The sequence below is a fragment of the Eptesicus fuscus genome, chromosome 7, assembly GCF_027574615.1.
Source record: "Eptesicus fuscus isolate TK198812 chromosome 7, DD_ASM_mEF_20220401, whole genome shotgun sequence".
NCBI lineage: Eukaryota > Metazoa > Chordata > Mammalia > Chiroptera > Vespertilionidae > Eptesicus > Eptesicus fuscus.
The window spans coordinates 90,416,652-90,443,173 of record NC_072479.1 but is presented as its reverse complement, the minus strand read 5'-3'; the positions used below and the strand labels follow the sequence as shown (position 1 = coordinate 90,443,173).

General features: G+C 40.9%; 1 long non-coding RNA gene and 1 other non-coding gene across 5 annotated transcripts in view; one reads left to right on the top strand and one right to left on the bottom strand.

Moving 5' to 3' along the window:
- The window catches only part of LOC114232670 (uncharacterized), a 76,594-nt gene extending 50,890 nt beyond the window's left edge, over positions 1-25,704 (top strand). For 3 of the 4 annotated variants that reach the window (XR_008556537.1, XR_008556538.1, XR_008556535.1), the window contains 4 exons: positions 6,671-6,745; positions 19,313-19,480; positions 24,056-24,214; positions 25,351-25,704. This is a non-coding gene — a long non-coding RNA (uncharacterized LOC114232670). The remainder of the gene's footprint in view (positions 1-6,670; positions 6,746-19,312; positions 19,481-24,055; positions 24,215-25,350) is intronic. The other variant, XR_008556536.1, reaches the window with a different exon arrangement.
- On the bottom strand, positions 25,699-25,780 carry MIR135 (microRNA mir-135). Its single transcript, NR_129040.2, has one exon. It is a non-coding gene; the product is annotated as a microRNA mir-135 (primary transcript).
- Positions 25,781-26,522: the final 742 nt, after the last annotated feature.

The window sequence follows — 26,522 nt, the reverse complement described above, 5'->3', positions numbered from 1 at the left end:
AAAATTTTTTAGTAAAAGAGTATGATCAAGGCTGATTTTATGTATGTTAGTCAGACAACAATGTGGAGAAGTATTTGTACTAATAGACATAGTATAAAATAATAAGTTAGTGAAAATAATTGAGAAAACGGACACATCATCTTCTCTAGCAGTGTATAAATTCCTTAAAGGTAAAAAATATATTTGTAGATTCTTGATTTTTCTGGGACAACTGTGAATTCGTGTAACTATCATTTCCTGGACAGGTACATACTTCACTTTTATTCTTGTAGGATAATTTAGTAGGATATATAATTTTAGCGTCACAGATTGAAGATGAAGGTAATCTATATTTTTGTCTTAGGTTCCCCATCATCCTGCCTCACTAGAAAGTTTGGTGGATCAAATATGAAAAGTGGTACAAAGGACTTGTAAATACAAAACATTATTTTTCAAATATGATATAATATTTTTCCTGGCCACAGTATTGTGAGCAGAGTTAAATACCGTAGTCATTCAGGCATGACTACATTTGAAGTAAGAAGGGAAGCTCTAGGCCCAACTTACATCCTATGAACTCAGTAGCATTGGACAATTTCTTTTCCTGAACTTAAGTGTCTGACTTTATAAAACATATATAATTACTGTGTTTTTAGGGTTGTTGGCTGGATGATACTGGGATAATAATGTAAAGCGCATGACCAAGCATGCTGTTGGTGCTCAATAAGTGTTATTGAAACCATCCTGATATTAAAGAGCATGGATGCGTTGGGTGGCTGCAATTTCCTTCTCACAGTTGTGTAGTACTTGTGGCTAGTGAAGGCAAAATTCTGCTTAAATTCTAAGAACCAGAAGACCTGAAGGCTTTCATAGCTAACGGTGAAGGATAATTTGATCAAGGCTAAAGAAAATAAACATAAGTGTGTTTCTCAGCCCATCAGACACATATAAAGTCATAAAAAGAAGTGCATTACTGTTTGCTCAACTTTTCTAGTTGAAAGTAAAAGTAATATAAGAAGTGCCATATTTTATTTTCTCTTCTATAATTTTGCACTGAATACACATTACGTCTCTTAAAAGATTTATTTTTAGAATGTGCAGCTTTGAGCACTCGGCTTCTACTTAGTCTATGTCCAACTCTCAAAATGCATACTGAATTTTCTTAACCTCTGAAGGTTGTGAAGTGGGAGCATAAAATATTCAAATGAATCACTGTGAACACCAGTGCAGCCAGGTAGAGATTTCAGTTCACTGTGGCTTAAGAATAAGGAAACTATTAATTTCTAATGGTCCATATTAGCCTGGCAATCGCGTGAATCTAGTGGGTGTTTCCTTAGAATTAATGATGTGCTATTACTTAGCCATTTTTCCAAGTCTCTAGAGTGTCTGCAATTAAGAACTTTAACTGTTCTTACAATGATATAAAGTGTCATTAGTCCCATGCTAAGTCATTTCAGATTACTGATTTCTTCACCAGTAAAATTAACCAGGTAATTTTCTTAACCAGACTAATATAAGGCTTCACACATGAGCACTGTTACTGGATAAAGTTTGGAGGTTTTTGGGTTGTTTTTTTTTTGCGACAACAACAACAACAAAAACCCAAAACAAACAAAAAAAAACTGACTTTGAAGTTCCACAAAATTATAAATTAAAACTCTGCTGTGTTCTTATCTCTGAGTCAGTTTCCTCATTGAGTGGGTCGGACTAGACTAGAGACCTACCATTTCATTTGCAAAGTGTCTTTTCCCCCTTATATAATCAGTGGAAACATTCCTTCCAAGAAAATCATAACTGAACACTCAGGACAGTTCTGGCTAAAGGAGGAAATCAGAAGAGCCCCTGTTGACCTTTTGGCACCCCTTTCCCCCACCCCCAATCTAGACCATCTCTCCTCCAAATCTCCAGACTTATATATACCTTTAGGTTCTTTCTAGTTCCTTTATTTTACTTCTGTGCAAGCTTTCCATTTCATGTGTCCAGTTCATTGTCAGTGTTTCCATTCTCTATACCCATCCCCTTAAAACAAAAGTTCAAAGAAATGGAGTAGTTCTGATTAATATGGAGAAGAGCAGATTTCTTTGAAGTTTATGGTCCATGGTCTATTGTCTTAAACAAAATGGAGGTGAATAAATTATTCAGAATCAGCACATCCTTTTTATGCCAGCACTTTCCAGTCTGGTAAGGAGGGCAGGCAGGTGTTCAACACAAAATAATTATTTGCTTTCATTTATGTTTTCTTTGATGCATTGTTCTGTTGTGTTTAATTTTTCTAACCATGGTTGTACTAATAAGGTCAACTAGTTGGGTTTATATGGGTAGCCTGATAACCAATCCAGCATTGTACATAGATTTATGCCAGCTTCTATTGGTACAGTGCTTTGATTCATTTAGGCCAGAAACTTATACAGATATATGAAAGGGATTTATGGGACTGGTCTGAGTCCAGGACCCTGAAATGTATACCGTCACAGCTCAACCCTCCTAAGTGTAGTAAAGCCTTTCATCAGTTTCAAAAATTCTTATGTCTTGAATGATTGTTTACACCCCATTCTCTTTCTTCTATTTCTGGTATTTTAACTGCATGTATGATAGACCTTTTTACTCTATTTCATATGTCTTGTAGGTGCTTTTCAATATTTTCTGTTCTTTCTCTGTACTTCAAGCCAGACATTTTCTACTGACCCATGTTTCAGTTCACTAATCTTCTCATCAGTTGCTTCTAACCTATGATTAAACTTATCTACTGAGTTTTTATAGATCTTCTTCTAGAATATCCATTTATATCTATTTTTCTAGTAGCAGTATTCTTCTGAAATTCCCCACTTTTTCATTAAATTTTAAAAATATACATTAATCATAGTTAATGCCTTTGCATCATCTATGGTTCTCTTTCATAATAATTTTTTTCTTGCCTTTTGGTCGTTTGCCATCCTATTCTGACATGCCTGTTAATTTTTTGATTGAAAGTAGACAAGATGTTAAAAATTATAAAGATAATTTGAGGCTCTGTAAGATCGTATATTCCTCCAGAGCTTTTCTGTCCAGTATAATAGTAACTAGGCACATGTGGTTACTTAAAATCAAATAATTTAAAATTAGATTAACTTTTAAATTATTTTCTCAGTCATGCTAGTCACGTTTCAAGTTCTCAATAGCCATATGTGGATAGTGGCTACCTTATTAGAAGGGAAAGATATAAGCCATTTCAATCATTGCAGAAAGCTCTCTTGGGCAACTGTGCTCCAGAGGATGTATCTTTTGCTTCTGGAAGACAGTTAACTCCAGTCTGTGGCTTAGGTGAATAGAAACTGGCCTTTCTTCACTTGGTGGAAAGGTTGGTCTGTTTCTGCTCATTCTCACTCTTCGAGTGAATCCCTTCAGAGTTTCCAAAAGAAATGCTGAGTTATGCACCAGCCCTCCTACTTCTAAATGTTTGTCTTTACAGCTCTATTAGACTGCACAGGTCTGCTCAGCTTCTTAATTCTTTGGTTATCACACTTGGCTTAGTCTCCCAGCCTTTATATCTGGTACCACTTATGAATAAGCAAATGCCTTAAGTGGGAAAAATTCTGCATCAAATATTGAGCTTCTCTCTACATACATCCTTTCTGTAACGTGGCTTTTCAAGTATCTTCAGTCTTAGTGTATCTCAGATATCTTCAAAGAGATTTTTAAATCCAGCTTTTCTTGTTATTTCAGCAGGAAGTTGGTTTGATACAAGCTCAATCATCAGAGACTGAAGCAGAATCTTCCCAGTCCCTTTCTAACTCCCTGCTGTCAGGCTTTCATTCTCCTGTTGAAATATTAAAATGCTGAAATATCTCTGTCCAGGTCACTAATGACCTCTTTGTTATGAAATTCAATGGTCAATTCTCAGTTCTCATCTTATATAAACTCACAGCAGCATTTGCACTCCAAATGCATAGACTGCACTAAAATTCCTACTTGACTTTTCCAATTAAAAATGTAATAGGCTTCTTCAATGTAATGTATCTGGTTATAAACTCTTGGTCTACCATTCTGCTTTCCCCTCAATCTTCCCTCACCTAGTAAATGACAACTTCATACAAAATTCTAATTGCACTGGCAAAGTACTTTGCAGTCATCTCTGACTTCAGTCTTTTCTTTTTTAAAATGCCTATTTATTGCTTTTAGAGAGAGGAAGAAGAAGAGGGAGAGAGAGAGAGAGAGAGAGAGAGAGAGAGAGAGAGAGAGAGAGAGACTGTGTTTTGTTATTCCATTTATGGATACATTCGTTGGTTAATTCTTATATGTGCCCTGACCAGGGATCAAACCCCTAACCTTGGTGAAACAAGAGTATATTATAATCAACTGAGCTATCCACCCATGGCCTCCAATGTCTTTACATTTCACTCACAATGCCATCCAACTGCTGTACCATGGACTATCGGCCATAAGTGATCTGTCCTCACTCTACATACTTCTCCTTCCTCACTTTACTCCAGTTATGCTGGTCTCCTTGCTGTTCCTTGAACACTTAAAGAGGCTTCCCTCATAAGGGTCTTACACCTGCTGTTCCCATAGTCTGGATATGCTTCACCCAGATATGTACAAAGTCTTTGCTGAAACATTACTCTTTTTAATGATGTCCCATAAGAATAAGTATCCCTTCCATCATTCTCTATCCCTTTTTCTTATGTTGCTTGTCTTCTTTGCTCTTCCCACTAAACAAATCATATATTTAATGTGTGTTTTTTATCTCCTTTGCTAGAATGTAAGCTCTATCACAACAGGGTCATTACCTGTTTTGTTACTGCTTTCTCTTCAGTGCCAAGCACATAACTATAGAAATAATGCATCCTCGTTTTACAGGTTAGAAACTGGGAGAAACCCAGAGGTTAAGCCAGCTGACCCAGGACACAGCTAGTGTGTGTAGAGCAGGAAATGAGCCTGACAGCCTGACTGCAGAGCCCATGCTCTTATCTACTACATTGCACCTCTCTCTCATAGAGGAAGATGTAGTTAATGGCCTGAGCCATGTGAATCCACAAAACATTTTTTTGCTTCGAGGATTTGGGCCTAAAACAAAAAGAGAAAACACAGGGTGCCACTTGGCATGTCCCAAATCTTCACCGAATCCTGCTTGTTTTCTAAACCAATGTGGGTGGAATAGAAAATCTCCTTATCCTCAGTGGGAGAAAGACTGAGGTTTCTTGCTAGCAACTAGCATTTCCAATGTCAACCCCAAAATAAGCAAAATATTCAAGAGAAAGAAGAAAAAGGGAAAGAAGGGAGGGATAATAGAAGGGAGGAGAAGATGGAAGAGGGGGTGGGGCAGAGAGAGAGAGAGAGAGAGAGAGAATGCAGCCTCAAGCAGGTTCAGATTTTACTTCCTTTCACGTCATACCAAAATTACATCACAACTTAATCCTATAACTGACTAAATGTTCTTTTTATTGATTACAATTCAATCTTAGGAGAGGGAGGAGGAGTAAAGGGAGTTATAAACTCTCCCTAGAATGGCCTCTTAATAGTTACCAAGAGAAGATCTAACCTGGCTGGAGAACAGAGGAACCACTGAGTTCAGAGAATATTCTGTTGGAAGGAGTCAGAGAGCAGGGACAGATCGATCCAAGGCTAATCACACCTGTCTGCCAATGGTTAAACTATGAGTGGGTATGGCATAAGCCCAGAAACTTGTGCTAAAAGTTTAATAGAGGTTAACCTTCTACTGAGGTTGTGTATTTAAAATTGGAGCTTAAATAAACTCTTAGAGGAATGATGCAAAATCTACTTAGAAAGGAAGAAAGTTGTCTGATTTGTATTTACATGTGCTTTTATTTCTAAACGTTTGCTCAATAAAGGTCTGAGGAATTTACTACTATCTTTTGAGGCCACCTATTCTATGTATGGACAATTATCTAAGTGTTAGATAATTTATTTACATAAGAAGCTAAACTCTGCCTCTCTCTAACTTTCCTGAGGCATGCTACTTTTGCTTTGCTGAGCTGCACTGGTAAATTGTGTCCATTTTCCAAAATAGTAATTATTCTGTATTTAAAGACAGCTATCATAGTCCCCCACCATTCTCCTCTATTGTATTATCTACTCTCTTGTTCGGTTTCAACTCTCACTCTAACTAAGCTCCAAGTCCACATTCTAATCACCATCGCTGGCTAGACATTTGGATCAAGAAGTCATCTTACTTGGACCTCAGATTCAATATGACTAAACCTAAACAGAATCACTCCCATCTGCCTAGACAAACCCTTCCCCCTGGCTGACTTTCCCATCTGCCAAGGAGTCATCTTTGACAATTATTGTCTCTTTACTTCAATCCCAAATGAAATCAATCATCATGTCTTTGTGAACCTTATCCCATTTATTCCTTTCTTCCCATTTCCCCTGCCTTGGCTGGAGTCCACGCCATAATTACCTCTCCATTGGACTTCTAATTGGTTTTCTCACCTCCAGTTGCCCTTTCTTTCATTTCAGCTCACATCTCCCACCTAAATTAATATTCTTGCTCAAAATCACCAGTGCTTTCTTGTGGCTGTTAAATAAAATTCAAATTCCTTAAGTCAGTATTTGATGTAATCTACACTGTGGTCTGTAACTCAATGGGATTTGTTTTGTACCAGATCTCTAAATCAACAACAACAAAGACAATAATAATAACAGCTAAAATATATTTGCTAGTTCTGAACCCCTTCTATGTCTTATATAGATTATACCTGCTAGAATTACGCTGTCCAACATTGTAGCCACCAGCCACATGTGGCTTTGGAGCACTTGAAATGAGGTTAGTCTGAATTAGGATTTGCATTGACTGTAAAATACACACTGGCTTTTGAAGACTTTGTATGTAAAAAGAATGTATTATATCCCATTGACTTTACATTGATTTACATGTTGAAAAAATGCTACTTGTATATATTAGATTACATAAAATGTGTTACTAAAATTATTTCTACCTGTATCATTTAATTTTTATAATATGGATCTTGGGAAATTAAAAATTACATGTATGGCTTGCATTTGTGGCTCAGATTATATGTCTATTGACTAGCTTTGCTTCAATATGACAAAGATATATGGATATTGAAAAAAGGGGGAGAAAACTGTACAGAAATAAAGGAATTATAGTATTTGGGGTAGGTTGGCTAATTTTTTTAAAATATATATTTTATTGATTTTTTACAGAGAGGAAGGGAGAGGGAGAGATAGTTAGAAACATCAATGAGAGAGAAACATCAATCAGCTGCTTCCTGCACATCCCCTACTGGGGATGTGCCACAACCAAGGTACATGCCCTTGACTGGAACCGAACCTGGGACCCTTCAGTCCACAGGCTGATGCTCAAACACTGAGCCACACCAGTCGCTAATTTTTTTCAAAATATTCTTTACCATTTAAATTTTTTATAATAAAAAGTATAATGCCTCATTAAGTTTAGAGCATATTATATTTCTTCTTCAATATTACCCTTTTTATGGAGCTTTTTTCATGAATCTCATGTATAGTTTCTTCCTCATTGGATTTCTTATGTCTGTCTGAAACCTGCTGCACTTAAAAAATACCAGGTGAGCCGAAACCGGTTTGGCTCAGTGGATAGAGCGTCGGCCTGTGGACTCAAGGGTCCCGGGTTCGATTCCGGTCAAGGCATGTACCTTGGTTGCGGGCACATCCCCAGTAGGGGGTGTGCAAGAGGCAGCTGATCGATGTTTCTCTCTCATCGATGTTTCTGGCTTTCTATCCCTCTCTCTTCCTCTCTGTAAAAAATCAATATAATATATTTTTTAAAAAAATACTAGGTGAGTGTAGGGACTGACATCAATCCTATCTAATAAAAGAGAAACATGCAAATTGACAGTACCTCCACTATGCCCACAAGCCACGCCCACCGGCCAATCAGGAGTGAGTATGCAAATTAACCCAACCAAGATGGTGGTTAATTTGCATATCCATGCACAGAGCGAAGACTGAAGACAGCGTAGAAGGAAGTCAAGTGCTGCAGAAGGGAGCGAAGCTGCTGAGAAGCAAGCAAGCTGGGCGGCGGAGAAGGGAGGGAAGCAGGCGGAGCAATGGAGACTGCCACAGGAAGCCCTATTCTTGCAGGAATCTTCCTGCAATGGGCCTCTAGTATTTTATAAAAGCCACACTGAGAACCACTGACCACAGGTGTGTCACTTAGGGGATGCTCCCTTTTAATTTGAGAATTTGTCTACTATTATTTCATCTCCTTTGCTAGACTTGAAGTTTGCATCTTTGCATCCTCCATGCTACAGAGCTTTCTACATCACAAATCTTCAGTAGTGTTATAAAATAAACTAGAGGCTCAGTGCATGAAATTTGTGCACAGGTATGGTCCCTAGACCTGGCTGGCGATTGAAGCGTGAGTGTCTGGCATGGAAGGGCAGGTCCCAGCTGACCTCTGGGCCATGGGCAGCACCTGGGCCCCCAGACCCCCACTTGTCGCCCTCACGGGGCCTGAGTCCCCATGCTGAGATGTGGTAAGCGCGGCTAGACACTGTGGGCTAGGGTGCAGCATGGGCTTCTGGGTCACTCAGCGGCACCTTACGGAAGCTGGGCTGGCAGCGCGGCCCCTGTGGTCTCAGAAGCCTGTTGGGGCCGGCAGCACCTCCACTGCTGTCTGCTGCCAGTGCCTCGTCGCTGATGCCCACCATAGTCTGTGCCACCCCCAGGTGGTCAGTGTACATCATAGCAAGCGGTTGAACTCCTTGTCGAACTCCTGGTCGAGGGGACAATATGCATATTTGGCTTTTATAATATAGGATATCTTCCATTGATTTCAGAGAGGAAGGGAGAGAGAGAGAGAGAGAGAGAGAAACATCAATGATGAGAGAGAATCATGGATTGGCTGCCTCCTGCACGCCCCACACTGGAGATCAAGACCACAACCTGGGCATGTGCCCTGACCAGGAGTCAAACCTCCTGAGTCATAGGTCTACTTTCAACCACTTAGCCATGCCTGCCGGGTTCTTGTTCTTATTTTAAAGGAGAGAGAATTAACACTCCAGAGGTCGACTTGCCCAAAACAGCAAAGTTTTGCAGTGACAGAATAGGGAGGGGAGCCGGTTCTAAACATGCACTCATGAGACACTGTCTCTGGCTCTTCAAGAGGCACTTCCTCGAGGCCCTCAGATTCCTCACATGACCACCCACCCTCCCTACCTGCCATCAGAGCTGAGGAGGGTGGAGGATGGGAAGGGCCATTTGTGATTCACCTGGGAGGGAAGTAGGAGAGGGAGGGAGGAGCAGAGCTGGGAGCACTACAGACTCAGGGTGGGAGTTAGAGGCAGTGATCTGGATGCTGATTGCCCTGTCTCAGTGTCTCAGGAGCGTTTCTTTCTCCAGAAACACTGAAAGCATTGCCTTAGGCCGCGAGACCTGGGGCTGGTCTCCGCAGTTCTGTTTTGTGGTATTGGATCCTCTCTGTCCTGGAAACTGGTGTCGGGGATTGAAATCAGACCACCTGGGGAAGCCCTTTGCATTGGATCCTGAGACCTTTTGTGTCACCCGTGACTTGGTTCCGGGCACAGCTTATCTGTGTGTCCAAAAGAGGGCTTCATTTTCCTAGTTTTCAACGTTTGCTTTCCATAATACTGTACATTCTGTTTTGTTGTTTTTTGTACCAAAAATAAAACCATTTGCTTGTTTCCAATAAGTACTTGTCATCACTGAAGAGAGCTTGGGGGGTTGGGGGGGGGGGGGCGAGGAGGGATTAGGGCAGCCTGGTGGGAATGATCCACCTCCTGGACCTCAGGGTGGGAGGCTAATCATGAACATTCCATATCCCTCGTGTGGAGCTCAAACTAAGGTCTGGGTTTTACAGTCAGACCCCTCAAACAGACAGCCCTTTGCCAGCAGCTGCTGGAGACCCTGCCTTTCCAGGGGCAGAGAGGAGTATGGGGCCTCCTCACCCCTTGATCCCTGCAGGATATGCCCCCTGACCCAGCCTTGACCCCCTTCCATTCGGCCTCTTGCTCATCCTGCTGCCTCTCCATAGGCTGTGTCCTCTGCCCGATGCCCTTCTCCAGGCGTCCACCTGGCTCTCCTCCATCAGTCCAGTTTCCATCAGTAGTGTTATAAAATAAACTAGAGGCCCCTTTGCCCCTCCCTCGCAGAGCCCTTATGTAGCTCCATTCCCATGTTTTCATGGTGCCCGTGCCCTCTAACAGCTACACCTCATGTCTGTCTGAGGCTGTTTCCTCCCCGCTGTCCTCTCCTGGCTGAACGCACACCCTGTAGGACAGGGCGGCTGGCTCCCTGCTGCTCTGTGAGCATCTGGGCATCACCTGGGCGGGTGCTCAGTCAGTAATACTGGTTGAGTAAGATGCTCAGGTAGTGGTGTTAGGTGTAAAGGCCATTGGAAGGCAGACTCACTTGGAGCTGAGGGCCGGTGAGCTCTCTGAACAACGCTCAGGGCAGAGCCTTGGGAGCCAATTGGTCTTTTCTTGCAAGAAGGTGGGAGGAAGAGAATGAAAAAGGAGCAGTGTGTGTTTTCCCTCAACTACTCAAAAGCTGATAATCTCATTCCATTCTGAAAGCTATGAATAGAAACCCTTAGATCAACCCTGTGAGGTGGGTTCTGGAATTATCTGAGATTCTGTGGAGAGTACATGGCCTTCGCCCACCACAAGGGCGGTGCTTAGTAACTGCCATCTTTTAGTGCTGTGATTCGTGCACTTGTGGGAGCGCCGCTCATCCCGGTCAGCAACTGCCAGCTTTTAGTGCTGTGATTCATGCACTGGTGGGGGATGGCCTGTGGGGGTCAGTCCAATGGCTGTGGACCCACCCTCTGAGTGGCTGCTACCACTGTGGGAGGGCTATGCACTGACCACCAGGAGGCAGCTCCTGCGTTGAGCGTCACTGCCTATATATATATAAGTGAAGTTTAAAACAGGGGTCCTCAAACTTTTTAAACAGGGAGCCAGTTCACTGTCCCTCAGACCGTTGGAGGGCCCGACTATAGTTTAAAAAAAACTATGAACAAATTTTATGCACACTGCACATATCTTATTTTGAAGTAAAAAAACAAAACGCCAAAAACACCCGCATGTGGTCCATGGGCCGTAGTTTGAGGACGCCTGGTTTAAAAGGATTTCCATAGGTGGAATTGTTGTAGATTACTTAGTGAGTTCTGTGTCCATTACTGAGTTAGGCACTCAGTACCTCATTTATTTGTCACCATCATCCTAAGATGTAGATACTATTATTACCCTCCTTTTAGTGATGAGGAAATGGATGCTATACAAATGAAAATAAAGCAGCTGTAACATCAATTAATTAGTGACAGAGTCGGGATTTGAACTACAATTTGATTGCAAAGCACCAATGGTGAGTCACTATAGTAAAACCTCAGTGTAATGGACTAATTGATGGGGTGTCCGTTAAAGCTGAAAATCTGTTATATAATAAAGTAAGTTTTCCGATGAATGCGTATGTCAAAAAATTGACAAATTCCTTAGTTTACCTTTTTTTACTTAAGTAGACACGTTTGTGTAATTAAAATGAAGTATATATGAAAAGTTTAATTTCACAGAAGTTTTCTATATGTATTACTATAATTTTAAATTGATCCTGAATAGGTCTAATAAGTGTATTCATCAGTCACGTCAAGTAACAAATGCACATGGCTGGGTGGTGACTTAGCACCAGTGGGAACATAGGCCTGCACATTAAAACTGCTGCAGAGTGCCAAGTCACCATTTGTATACTACTTACCCATGGGTATAGCAATTCAGACTGGCTCTCCAGAGACACACTTCTCAAACCTTTCCGTGCACACAGATCTCCAGGGCTCTTGTTATGACACAATTTCTCATTCACTAGAGAATCAAAGCTGATTAGGTCGGGTTGGGGCCTGAGATTCTGTATTTCTAACAACCTCCCAAGTGATGCTAATGTTATTAATCCTTGGACCACATGAGTAGAAAGCCTAGACAATTTATCTGCAAAAAAAAGTTACACTCTGAGAATTCCTTACATTAAAGTGGAAATCTTTGATTGGTAGCCAACTAAATCATATGCTGAATTCAACTCATCATTTATTAAGAGTTTCCTGTGTACTAGGCAGGCACTATGCAAGGTTCTGAGCATGCAATGAATTAGTGCCTGACACATAGTAGACACTATGAATGTTGAGCACATTGAGCACATGAATGTCTCAGTAATGGTTCATAAAACACAGTTCCTGCCTGAAAAGGGCTCACAGTCCAGTGAGGATAACAGTTAAGCAAAGGGACCACTGCAGCACAGTCTCATAGGTGTTAGAAAAGAGATAAATCCAGGGGAAGGGTGGCATGAGAACATAAAGGGCCACCCAACTGAAGACTCCCTATAGAGGAAAAAGGTCACAGTCTCAAGTCCTGACCGGTTTGGCTCAGTGGATAGAGCGTCAGCCTGGGAACTGAAAGGTCCCAGGTTTGATTCCAGTCAAGGGCTTGTACCTTGGTTGCAGGCACATCCCCAGTGGGGGGTGTGCAGGAGGCAGCTGATCGATGTTTCTCTCTCATTGATGTTTCTAACTCTCTATCCCTCTCCCTTCCTCTCTGTAAAAAAATCAATAAAATATAAAATAAAAAAAAGGGTCACAGTCTCAAATCTCTTGCACAGAGTGAAAAGGTTCCAGCTAAAGAGTGTTATGGATCCCTTCTACATAAAGTTCCAAGGATCCAGGAGTATGTCCAGCTATTTTTAATTAGCACTGCCAATAGGAAGCACATGTTTTCTAACATGAAAGGATCTACCCAGGAACCCAAGGAAGCCTAAGCATTGCCATCAACTCAGCTTCTCCTCCCCTGCCTGCATTTAATGGTTTCAAATTCCTGCCTAATATTCCCCCTAAATAGCTTCTAATCTGTCCCCTGTGGTCTCCATCTCCATTGCTACCACAGTAGTTCAAATCCTGGTAAATTCTCTCTTGGATTATTGCTTCAGGTTTTTAATGAGTCTCCCTGCCTCCATCTTATCTTTACCTTCCAACCCTACAGAGAACTTCCTGAGAATCAAAGCTGATTATAATCTTCCTTGTTTCTGAATCTTAAATGGCTATTTATTACATACAAAGATAAAATAGAGCTCCTGGTTTGACACACCCTTCAGGTCTCTACTTGAATCCCCTCTTTAGCTGCCCTTTTTATAGCCTGTGCCTGGGATGTACTGAATTGATTACCTATCTTGAATCTTGTCCCGTTGGATGATTCATTTTGAATGCTCTAGTTCCCCCTCCACCTCTCTTCATTTGATTTCCTCCTTATTCTTCAACTCAGCTAAGATTTTACTTCCTTAACAAGCTGTCCCTGCTTGCTAAGTCTGGGTTTGAGATGATTAAATCCTCCAATATAACAGTTATTATACTACATCATAATTACTTTCCCTACTTGAGTCTGCTAATCTTGGACTAAAGAGAAGTCAGTTTCTTTTTAGTGTCTGTTTCTAATGCCTCATTCAGGTCCTATCACTTAAAACAAACTCAGTGAATGTTTGTCGGGGTAGACTATCTAAGCAGTCATCCTACAACAAATTTCCTCTCCCTTTGAGGAGACAGGAGAATCTGATTAGAGAGGCTACACTAAGGAACTTCACATAGGTCAGAAGTTGGATGAAGGTTGTAAACGAAGGTCTGTGGCTGTGCCTGTGGATGAGGGACAATATTTATATAATCAATACTAACTGAATAGACTAGAGAACATGAGCTTGGAACCAAAACACTCTCTGCTGGCCAGTCTAATCAATGTAAACACTCTCTAAACCATTATTTAACTAGCCACCTGGAAATACCTAGTCTACCAAAGGATGCAGGCACGGGCAGCCAAAACTGAAGAAATTTTTCATTATCTATGATATATATATATAGATATATATATCTATATATATATATATATATAGTAAATCCTTTTTTCTAATGTCAAGAATATAAAAGTACATAATTCTCTAAATGACAAGAATATAAAAGTCAGAATGTGATATGTTCATATCTCATTATGCATTATATTTTAATTAGAGATAATGCTGTTAACAATGTGAAATTTTGGTGTAGAAACTGCTACCATATCAGCAAAAATACAACACTAAAATAAAATTGTAGAAAAGAAAATATCACACCTTTGTTTCTAAAGAATTTGCATTAAGCACAAAGAGAGCGAATAATGAGGAATGAAAGGAATCTTTGTTATCCAGCAATTTCTGTGATCTGCCAAAATGTCAAATAATCCATTTAATCAATCAGAAAATTAAAGAATGTGACAAACCTCAAGTTAGTTTAAGATTACAGCTGTGCAAAGTACTCCAACTATAGCATGAATTCATGTCACAATAGCAGTTACTTAATGAGTCATTATTTCTATCTTTGTTGATGTAGAAATACAATTTAGGTTTCAAATTAATTGCAGCTGCACTCCTATTTGAATCTTGTGTACTTGATTTGAGAATGTTGAAATTCTTTCAACTTCTACTTTAGTAAATCTCATTTTTTTTATAGGAAAACTACATCTATGAAACTGGAACTCTGGCTCTGTTTTAGCCAAAAATTAAATTATAATCTTTAAATCTTTTCTGGAATGTGGTAAGATCAAGCTTTGGAGGAGATTTGAGGGTTTTGATAAAGAACATGAAATATTCTGATAATTATTTAAGGAAATATAATTCTATATAATAAAAGGGTAATATGCAAATTGACCCTAATGGCAGAATGACCAGTCACTATGAGGCACACTGACCACCTCTCAGTCCCTTCCCCCGGCTGGCAGGCTCCCTTCACCCAATGGCAAATGGGGAACCAGAGGTGGGTGGCAGGGGATGCAGGTGGTACCAGGCCAAGGCCCCTGTCCCTCAGGTCACCCTACACACAGAGGGCGACCCATGGTGGGGGTGGGGCCAGCAAGCAGGCTAGAATGGCTGACCTCTTGGTCCTTCCCCCCTGGCTGGCAGGCTCCAATCCCCTGATGGCAAAGGAGGAACTGTGGGGGAGTGGGGTGGTGGCAGGAGTCAGGGTCAGCTTCTGGCAGCCAAGGAAGATGGCCCTGATTGTAGTCCAGGCCTAGGGACCATACCCACGCACAAATTTCGTGCACTGGGCCTCTAGTTATAAATATAATTAAGGAAAATTATTCATTCAATTACTTATTTATTTATTATTATTATTTTTTAATATATTTTATTGATTTTCCACAGAGAGGAAGGGAGAGGGATAGAGAGCTAGAAACATCGACCACTGGGGATGTGCCCGCAACAAATGTACATGCCCTTGACTGGAATCGAACCTGGGACCTTGCAGTCCGCAGACCGACGCTCTATCCACTGAGCCAAACCGGTTTCGGCTCATTCAATTATTTAACCAATGTTGAGTTCCTTCTGTGAAACAGACCCTCTAGTAAATGCTGGAGAAAAATAGGGGCAGGAGTTGAAACAGTCCTTTCTTTCATGGAGACTGTTATATTTTGAAACAAGAACATTAATTAATCATATAATGAATACTTAGTTACAAACTTGAGTTAAATCTCCTGGAACAAAGAAACACACTGTGGTGGGAATATGCAAGAGTTGAACTTGATCTATATTGGAAAGCTGGCAGACAGAGAAGGAGAATCCGAAGGTTGAATAGATGTCCCTCCCTAGAAAGAGGGAGGTGGAGTGGCGGGTATGAAGAGCCTTCCAGACAGAGGCAGCCATGAGTGGGAACAGGTGGGAAAGAATGAACATGTTGAAGGATGGAGGAGCACTCAGTTGGATGGAATACACAGAGCAATGGAGATAGAGAGCTGGGAGTGGTGAACAAGGTCCAGATCCATTAGTACCTTGGAGGGCATGGTGGTGACTTTGGCTTTTATTCTAACGGCATTGGAAAACCCTAAAAAGGTTTTAAGGTGAGAAAGTTGACATGTTCGACTTGAATCGAAGAGCTATGTCTGGCTGCACTGTGAGACTGAGGCCCAGAGAAGGTGCAGAAAAAAATGGAAATGCCAAGCTCTAGGTATTGCAGTCATTCAGGCACATTGGTCTTGGATAGTGATAGTGGAGACAGAGAAGTAGATGGATTCAATAGACCATGGAGACATAACTTGAAATTAGAAATAGGGTGAGAACTGTATCAAAGATTTTTCCTGGATTTCTACTTTATACAGTGGACATAATTGCTGATATAGGAAACTGTGGAGAGGCCCAGATTTAGGGCAGAAAATAACTAATTTGTGTTAAACGTGTTGCAAGTGATATATGTTTGAAATATCTTAATGGAGATGTCTAGAAGTGGGAACAGATGGGAAAGAATGAACATGCTGAAGGATGGAGGAGCACTCAGTTGGATGGAATACACAGAGCAATGGAGATAGAGAGCTGGGAGTGGTGAACAAGGTCCAGGTGAACAAGGTCGGTTATGTATGTGGATTTGGAACTCAGACCTAGGAAGAAGTTATTGAAGCCATGGGCCTAAAAAGGCTTACACAGGGAGAGAAGAGGAAAATACATGGGCCCAGTCTTGAATAACTCATATTAAATGTTTGGCCTGAGATGGAAAAGCCAGTAAAAGAAATGGAGTAGTAGCCAGAGAGATCAAATGGAAAAGAGGAAATTATTGTGTCACAGATGCCAACAGAAGAGAATACATATTTTTTAAAAGAAACTGATAGACATGGTAGATTGCTATGGAGAAGTCAGTAATGAGAATGAAATAGTCCTTAGATTTAGGTAGAGCTGTTTATGGGATGAGTCATGGGTTAGAAGCAAATTAGAGTGAACAGAGAGTAAGCAGGAGGTAAGAAAAAGGAGATGATGGTTATACTTATAATAATATTTGCTTACCCTTTTAAAATATTTACTGTGTTCTAGACACTACTTTAAGTCATAACTGGTTTAACCCTTGCAACAACCTTATAAGGAACATCCTGTCATTTTACTCTTCCTTCAGAGAGGTTAGATAACTTTTCCAAGGTCACACACAATGACCATTTTCTGAAAAAGTTTTATACATGAAGGAGAGAGGAGAGATTTATTTAGGAAAGTTGCTGGAGGGGGTGACCTCCTCCTCCTCCTCCTCCTCCTCCTCCTCCTCCTCCTCCTCCTCCTCTCTCCTCCTCCTCCTCCACTTCTCTCTCTCTCTCTTCTTCTTCTTCTTCTTCTTCTTCTTCTTCTTCTTCTTCTTCTTCTTCTTCTTCTTCTTCTTCTTCCTCTTCTTCTTCTTCTTCTTCTTCTTCCTCCCATGGATTGCAAAAGGGTGGCTGAGTCACTCTGAAATATCTACTCCTTCATTCTCCTTTATCCTTTTTTTAAAATTCTCACCCAAAGATATGTTTTTTATTGATTTTAGAGAGAGGGAAAAGGGGGTGGAGGGGCAGAGAAACATCAATGTGAGAGAGAAACATAGATCAGTTGCCTTCTATAAGTGCCCAGCCAGGGATCGAACCCATCACCTAGGTATGTATCCTGACCAGGAATCGAACCCACAACCTTTTTGGTGTACAGTATGATGCACCAACTGACTGAGCTATCCATCCAGGGCTTTCCTTTATTCTTGATGACACCTGCCCTAGTAGAATTAGGATATAGACCTTCCCAACTGTATTGTCCACAAAAGGAAGTGGAAAAGGTCTAGACTGTCTCCCACAGGGGCCCAGTGACCCTTGACTTGTGGCTTCCCTCAGGGGGGCCAGGAAGCTTGCTGCTCAGGTACTCAGAGGACTTTCTGCTCTGATAGGTCCATCTCTGTATTTCCTAGCATTATTCTGACCTTTAGCAAGAATTATGGGGAAAAGTTGGCAACAATGCCCATAAAGAAGCAGCTAGGGAAGGGGGAGAACAGTGATTGGGGGGTCACAAGTCCTCCCTTTCCTGGGCAGGTTCAACCACTAGAGGAAACAAGGAAAAGGGTATGTGTGAAGGGGAAGGGATGTTGGGCATTCACTCAGTTCTCAGACATCTGAGGATAAGTAAGAGTGAAGGGATCCTACTGTATCACCACATACAAAACTTAGAAGGTGGGTTGGGAGCTGAGAGATATAATCTTAATAACCTGCACAACCTCGAATGAGTCATGCCCTGGGGTTAAGGACTGACCTCGGGCATATAATGAGAACACTGTGAAAAGCAGCCTGGTGAATCACAGCCCCTCAGGCCCTGTTTGCAAATCTGCAAAAAAGAAAAAAAAAATGTGGACAATAACTTCCTGGTGAGATTGTTGAGAGGGTCCATCAGGATGTTTATAAAAACCATGGCCTGAAACAGGCTGTTGGTGGCTTACAGTTTTCTTAGTTCCTATGCAACTCGGTGGTGGGGGAAGCTTGTACAGAAATGGAGTGATAAGGGATGAGGTCATAAATATCTTAAGAGAAGGTTATTTTCTAGACTTGAAATGGTTTAGCTGCTGACAGATGGTGGGGGTCCAGCTGGCTTTAAAGATTTGGATTTGATAAAACTGAGGAAAATATTAACTAAAATTATTTTCTATATTCTATATAAAAAGGGGCCATAATCAAGAAATGTGTATATTATTTGTGTGTGCAAAGCCTGGTTTCTTTCAGGTAAGTTTCATAATTTTCTGCTCCTGCATTTAAAATAAATTTGTATTCCTGAAAGTAACAGATATACCTACATGTACACATCTACCCCATACAGCTATGGTGAACAACTTTTAAATTCATTCATTCTAGTCACCTTTGGAGGTCTCCTGTCCATTTGAATTATCTATTTATTTAACTTGGGCTATTATATTTTCTTAGAGACATTAATGCCTATCAGTAAATAACAGTGTTTTTTTTTTTTTATAAATTGTTTGGAATTTCAGACTTCCTGCATTTAGAGTAGGCACCCAGGATATGACAAGTATTCATATACTAATGGTTTTTATAAGGACCCTGAGTCTTTTTTCAGCTATCAAATGATTCACCCCTCAAGATCTGAAAATCAACAGGGCTCTATTAATTGTTTTTGTTTATCATGGTGGTTAACCACTGTTTGATTTCAGCTATGGCATTCTTATAATAATTCAATTCATGAATAAGGTAAGAACACCTTATCTGAAAAGAAATCTTAGAAAGCAATATATATGTGAGAGAAAGGATGGAAAAATATAATTCCAAGTTTTTCGTTAGTGTCCATTTCTCTACAGAAAATGAGAGATTATGTGTTTACCTGTGAAGATAGCTATCCTATAATGTGCATAGCTTTTTATAAATGTGTGTGCTGGTTTGAATAGTCATTGCCACAAAGTCTCTAAATGACAGTTTGTGGTAGATCCAGAGACACAAAAGACCTTCTTCTTTGGTAAAAAGATCAGCTATCTAATTGTCTTACTCCTATTTAAAGAAATGCAACAAATGCTACTAGTTTCTTTGTTGTCTTGTAATTTTAGAAAATTCAGGGAGAAGATAAATGTGAAGGAGCCAGATTGTGCAAGAGAGACTAAGATAAACAACAGATTCTAACACAAGTTACCACAGCAAGTGGAACAGGTAGTTCAACTTAAAAGTTATATCCTCCACACCATAAATACATCTAACCTCTCAACATCGAGATACTTGTGAGGACATTTTGACATTAATTTTAATGGGGAACAGGTAGACACCGAGTTAAGACTTAGCATGATGTACTCTGATTCCTGTTAGCTAACACATGGTTTTTAAATACTTCCAGGTATTGATTTGAGAATCAGCAGTCCTGAGTCTCTCGGGCCCACCCTGGCTGGAAACCAGTAGTATTATCTCAGAATTTCAATCCCTCATACATAGACAAGGGAAATTGGAAAATATAATTTCTGACTTCCTTCCATTTCTAAAATAATCTATTTTATTTTAGAAACCTAGAATCAAATTTGACAAAGTAAATAAAGATATCACTACTTGATAGCCTCAGGATGAATAAAGCAAAAGAACCAAGGGAACAAGGGACTCTGGTTAACTTTGTAGAAACAGCATAATACTGATTTTTAAAAAAGGTCAAGCAAAACTTTTCTGACATTTACTTCCTGATAGGAGTATGGCTTGGTACAACATGCCTGGAAAAGCCATTTGGTAATATATATGAGGAGCCATAAAAATGCCCATTAACTTCTGATTCAGTAATTCCACAACTAAGAATTCATCCTAAGGAGGAATTGGATAAAAGTTGACTGACAAAAGTTTCTCATCACAGTATTCTGTGTAATAGGGGAAACTGGAAAAGCAAAACTATGTATGTTACAAGAAGATGATGCTTAGCTCTGGCCTGGTGGGTGGCTCAGTTGGATGGAGCATTGTCCCATACACAAAAAGGTGGTGGGTTCGATCCCAGGGAGGTCAGGGCACATACCTATGTTCGGGTTCCATCTCTGGTTGGGGTGTGTATACTCAGATTAAAAAAATATATATATATATATTATGTTTAAAGCATGGTTAATTCAAATGGTAAGAAATATGTGATTCTTTGTTGTCATCATAAATAATTCCAGTATCTGACACATAGGTGCCAGGAAGTACCAGGGAAGTATTACTTTATTCAGTAAATATTTGAGTGTCTATTATGTGAAGACACCATTCCAGGCTCTAAGGATAAAGCAGTAAATAAGAGACAGATTCATCTCCTGGCTTCCTTGAGCTTATGATGCTCCAGTGAGGATAGGCAATCAATCAATCAACCAATCATCAGTTTTGTTTTGTTTTAAAGCAGGTAAATATGTAGTGTATCAGATGATATAAAGTGTTATGTCTGGAGAAAAATGAATCAGGTTAAGGTTGTGGGAGTCTGGAAGAGGGGACTTATTATTTTATAGAGGATAGTCACGGCAGTTCTCACTGATAAGGGGTCTTTTGAGTAGAGACCTGAGGCAATCAGAGGATGAGACATGTACTGTAGATACTCAGAAAGAGTATTCTAGATAGAGGGCTCTGAAATTTCAAAACAATTTCAAATGCTCTAAAACAGAAGCACACTTGATATATTCATGAAATACTGCAAAGTCAGTGAGTCTGGACTGGATGAACTAGGGCAGGAGATGAGTTTGGACAGGAGGAAATGCAGGCTATGTGGGGCCATGAGGGTCACTGCAAGGACTCTGAACTTAAACCAGAAATTAAGTCATGGATATTTACTGAGTCCTCACTCTGTAACCTAATGTTGGGTGACCAATAACTGGCTATATATTTCTTGCTAAAACATACTCCCAGAATATTTTTCTATCTCTTGCCTAGAAATTCTTTTATTTCTTTTAAACCTGTGACAGAGAAAAAAGCTAATAGAATGAATGAATGAACTGTGAGAACTAATATTATTACCTTAAACTAACTAATCCTATCTAATAAAAGAGTAATATGCAAATTGACCATCACTCCAGGACACAAGATGGCCACCACAAGATGGCCTGCAGGGGAGGGCAGTTGTGGCCAGTTAGGGGTGACCAGGCCAGCAGAGGAGGACAGCTGGGGGTGACCAGGCTGGCAGAGGAGGGCAGTTGGGGGAGACCAGGCCAGCAAGGGAGGGCAGTTGGGAGGGACCCAGTCCTGCAGGGGAGGGCAGTTGTGGGCGATCAGGCAAGCAGGGAGGGCAGTTAGGGGTGACCGGGCCAGCAGAGGAGGGCAGTTGGGGAAGACCAGCCCAGCAGGAGAGGGCAGTTGGGGGGAGACCAGGCCTGCAGAGGAGGGCGGTTGGGGGGACCAGGCCTGCAGGGAGGCAGTTGGGGGGGTGGGTACCAGGCCAGCAGGGGAGGGCAGTTAGGGGTGACTGGCCAGCAGAAGAGGGCAGTTGGGGGTGACCAGGCATGCAGAGGAGGACAGTTAGGAGCAACCAGACTGGCAGGGGAGGGCAATTATGGGTGACCAGGCCAGCAGGGGAGGGCAGTTAGGGGCAATTGGGCTGGCTGGGGAACAGTTAGGTGTTGATCAGACTGGCAGGGGAGTGGTTAGGGGATGATATGGCTGGCAGGCAGAAGCAGTTAGGTGCAATCAGGCAGAGGCAGGTGAGCGGTTGGGAGCCAGCAGTCCTGGATTGTGAGAGGGATGTCCAACTGCCCATTAAACGGATGATTCGACATCCCTCAAGGGGTCCCAGATTGGAGAGGGTGCAGGCTGGGCTGAGAGACAGCCCACCTGTGCACGAATTTCGTGCACCAGGCCTCTAGTTTATTTTATATTTGTCTTGATAAGGACAAACAGTGAAAAGAAAGGTAAGGAGGCCTGGCATCTGTGGCCTCCATCTCTGGACTGTCCTATGTCTAGAAACCTCTGTTATGGAAGGTCAGAGAGAAGAGCCATCTAGTAGATTCATGAGAGATTTTTTCTCAAACTTCATCCCACTCACTCTTTGGCCATCATCAGTATTTCAAGCCCAAGGATATTCTGATCTATAAGAACAGGGTCTGGGACAGATCCTTCAATAATTAGTTTGGAGATGGAAAATCTGAAGTTCATGAGCAAGAAGGCTATGCTATTTGGGCTCACTGAGGTTCTAGGTTCTGCTGTTCTGTGTAGACCCCACTCTGTTCCTAGGTGGAACCTCCCCTTTGGTCACACCTTACATACAGATGTGAGTGACTTTGGTGATAAAGGTGCATAAGTGAGAGTGTGGGCCAGCATGAGCCCATCTCCACTGGGACAAAGATAACTCAGAGTATATACCTACTTGGTGAGGTCCAAATGGTGACTAAAATATTAGTCTTTGCCATTTGAGCCATGATTTAGAGTGCCAGAGACCATCCAAAAAAATGAGAGAAGACTTCTCAACTCTTTATTCCACCTTTTTAGATCTCACAATTCCATAGTGTTATTTGGGGTTTGAACGTGTAGGACAATGTGTAGCTTTTCTTCAAGTGCCTGAACCCAGATCCCATGACGTTATCCTCCATTGATTAAAGTAATGTTGTTGATGGACCTCTAATGAAGTGAAGCCTCTGATAACATGGGAATAAAACAAAGTGGGAAGGACTGTTTTGCCCCATATTCACACTCCTACTCTTTTCTGATGCTGTGTTTCCAGCATATGCCATGACCACTGGCCAGATAGAGATTTACTCATCCACTTGCTGAGTGAGATCAGTGTTTACTGCAACATTCTCCTCTTCTGGCCAACACATTTGTGTGCACTTTACATAGGAATGTGAGATTCATGGCCAACCAATAACCCTGGAAAGGCCAGTGTCTGGTGACACATTCAATATTGAGAGCTGTTAGGAGAGGTTGAGTCCTTCTTGAAGACAACCACTTTTGCACAAGTTGCCTCATAGTTACAGCAATTATTGGAGTTTAAATATAACCACACAAGGATAAAGGAGGGGGCAAAGTGGGCAAACACATGGCTATCCTTGAAATCACAGGCATGCTGGCAGCTTAGACTCCTCCTATCTCACATAGGTAATTGCTCATTGCAGCCCACTGAGATCCAGCAGTGATTAATTAATCTAAGTAAGTGTGTCCATTAAAATCTACGATCTGCTTCTAGTGGTATTTGTGAAGATATTTAGAAATAAAGACGTTCTCCAGTGTAGAACACTTGGTAAGAAAAATTTGTGAGAAGCACCCACTCACTTGAGCTTTTAAAAAATTCCTGGGTAAATTTTTAATCCTTGACTCTTGCCTATGGAAATTTGGGGGATGGTCTAAATCTTGACATGGATCTTTCCCTGATTCTAAGGACCTTTCCTATCCCTGAGTCCCTATAGTAATTCTGTATATGTCACTCATTACATTTTATCTTGAATGGCTTAGTACAAAATTAAACTCTCCTCACTCTTACAGTAGACCATTAACTATGTATGTGTGTTTGCCCTACTTCCCTAACCATATACCAGTATTTCTTATGATGATATAGCCTTGAACTTCTTTATTTCCCTCCCTCTCTTTCTCTTCCATTTATTCACAAATATTTGAATACCTACTAAGTATCAGGGACATTATTAGGATATGGGTCTATAGGGGTAAGCATGAGGCTTAAAAATCAAACTCAGTTACAATAAAATAATCTCATAGAAATATGGTGTCACTGGTGCTCACTGTATTCTACTTTTATAGCAATAGATCTCATACTTTTTAAAAGTTTCAGCATTTTTACTTCCTAATCCTTTTCCTTATCCACAATTATTCTATGGACTTCAGTGATAGTCAAATTATACTCTCTATCTATATTATAGATATTATATTCTATATAATAAAAGCCTAAGCGACCATTATGGCGGAACGACCAGAACAACTGGTTGCTGTGATGCACACTGACCACCAGGGGACAGATGCTCAATGCAGGACACTCCACAGGGGAAGCACTGCTCAGCCAGAAGCTGGGCTCATGGCTGGTGAGCACAGGGGTGGTGGCGGGAGCGTTTCCCCCTTCCGCGGCAGCTCTAAGAAGCAGCGAGCAGGTGGGTAGTGAGGATTGAGGGGTCCTGGAGAGCGAGAGGGCACAAGTTGGGCTGAGGGAACCCCCCCCACACACACCCAGTGTACGAATTTCGTGCACCGGGCCTCTAGTATGTTTATAAATTAAACTAGCAGCAAAGTTACAACCAAAGTGACAAATTTCCACAAGCACATTGCTATATAAAGGCAGGGAGAATATAGTTCTCTTAATGGGCAGTTTCTAAGGAAAAGGCATCCTTTATCTTCCTGGGGAAGCCCAGACATTTTCAGGAGACAGTCTAAAATCCCATTGTGTGGAGGAAATGGAGAGGCAAAAGATAACAGAAATAATTTTTATTAGAATTCTCACTGAAAAACAATACAGAAAACCAGAGAATGAGTATAGGTCAAAAGTCAATATTAAAATAGTTCAAGGAAAAAAAAATATATATATATATACAGAAAATAGTAAGTGTATCCACCAGTCAATCATCAACATGAAAACAGTTCAATTAAAAAAATTAAACTATTAATCCAACTGAGATATTTAAGGCACATATGAAAGAACTTGCAACTAGACATTATTCATTGTTAAACTAACATCTCAAGGTAGGAGAGGACATGAGAAGGAGAGAGAAAGAAATGGGAGAGGGAAGAGAGAGAGGAAGGGAAAAAATCCTAATATTTCATGAGGTTGTTGTGTTTTTTTTTAACATGCTAAATAATTGTTAAACACTGTATGCATTATTTCATTTAATCCGTACAACAATTTTGCAAGCTGTATTTTCTCCCCATTTTAAAGATAAAGAGACTCATAGAGTTTAAATGACTTGCCCAGGGCATAAAGTTGGAGTGGCAGAGAGATTACAACCCAACTCCACTCCAAAGCCCTCCTTCTTTCCTCTGACATCAGGTGTTTCTAGACTACAGTATACCCACAAGTGGAAACCATCTCATAGTAGATTTATGGACCTGAGGAGGTCTTTATTTACCCCAACCTATGTATACCTTTTTTTGGAGCTTGGGAGTAGAGCAATCTGGACCACATTTCCAAGAGGGTAAGTCTGATTTGACAATGTCTTCTTTGTTTCAGAAGGAAGACCACACCAGGAGAAAGAAGGCATAGGAGGACTGAGTGCTGCCTACCAGTCTGGTGGGCTATCAATAGTTTTCCTAGAGCATGTTCATTAATAGAAAATGGAGGGAAAATGTATGGTAAACAGAAATCTGCAAACCCAAATGTGTAAGTAAATTGGTGATTATGAAGATGAATCAACTCTTATAACCCAGATTCCTTAGCTGTCAAAATCTGAGGATAAAGAAACTCAAAGAAACACCAAGCATGTAGCAAAACTATACACTAAATCATTTCTGCATCATGTCCACAGCCACACAGGCTAACGTTTTCTATCCTGATGGCCCCTTCTTAGGTGATGATTTTTCACAATGTATTTCATGGCTTCCATCCCTACATGAGACTTTATTACTATCACATAGGAATAAAAAGCCATAAAGCACTAGAGTGAATTTATCTTGGTCGGATGCAAAACTTATTTTCTTCACATGACTTCACAACCATTTCCAAGCTAACCAATCATTTCATGCTACATTAAGGAACATTTTAAACTACACATAAGTGACAGGAAGCACACTTAAATTGTGACATCACAAATTAACAGGATTTCATCCTTCAGCAACACTCTTAGCTACAAGGACCAGGAAACAAGACCAGGAGACACTCAGCAACACGCAACCATTGAATTCACCAAAAACAAAGGACACTGGGGAGAATTCCTGGAGAAAAGTTCATCACTTTGACATTGGACTTGGAAACACATGAGGAAAGACAGAAGACAGACAAATCACTGATACAAACTGAAACTAAGGGACTTATTTCAAGCCTCTTGTTTCAACTTCTTTTCCCGGGAAACGTTCTTCCATGCCCACAGCCAGCTTTCAGCCTTTTCATTTTAGAGCAGGTGGGGAGGGGAGAAACTTGAGCACCTGCTTGCACTAAGCATTAAGCCTTCTACACTTAAGTAACAAAAAAGAAAGAAAAGAAAAAAAGAGAGAAAAAACTCTACAGCATGCTAAGGGACCACAAGTGCTAATTGCTTACCTACAGCCCTTCATGGAGGCTGACACCATCCCCCACCCCCGTACATGGAAGGAAATATCTAACTCTACCAGAAACAATACAGTCCATGAAATCCCTCAGTGATCTAAATAACTCAGGTCTGGAGCCCAAGGACATTCTTTATGCTG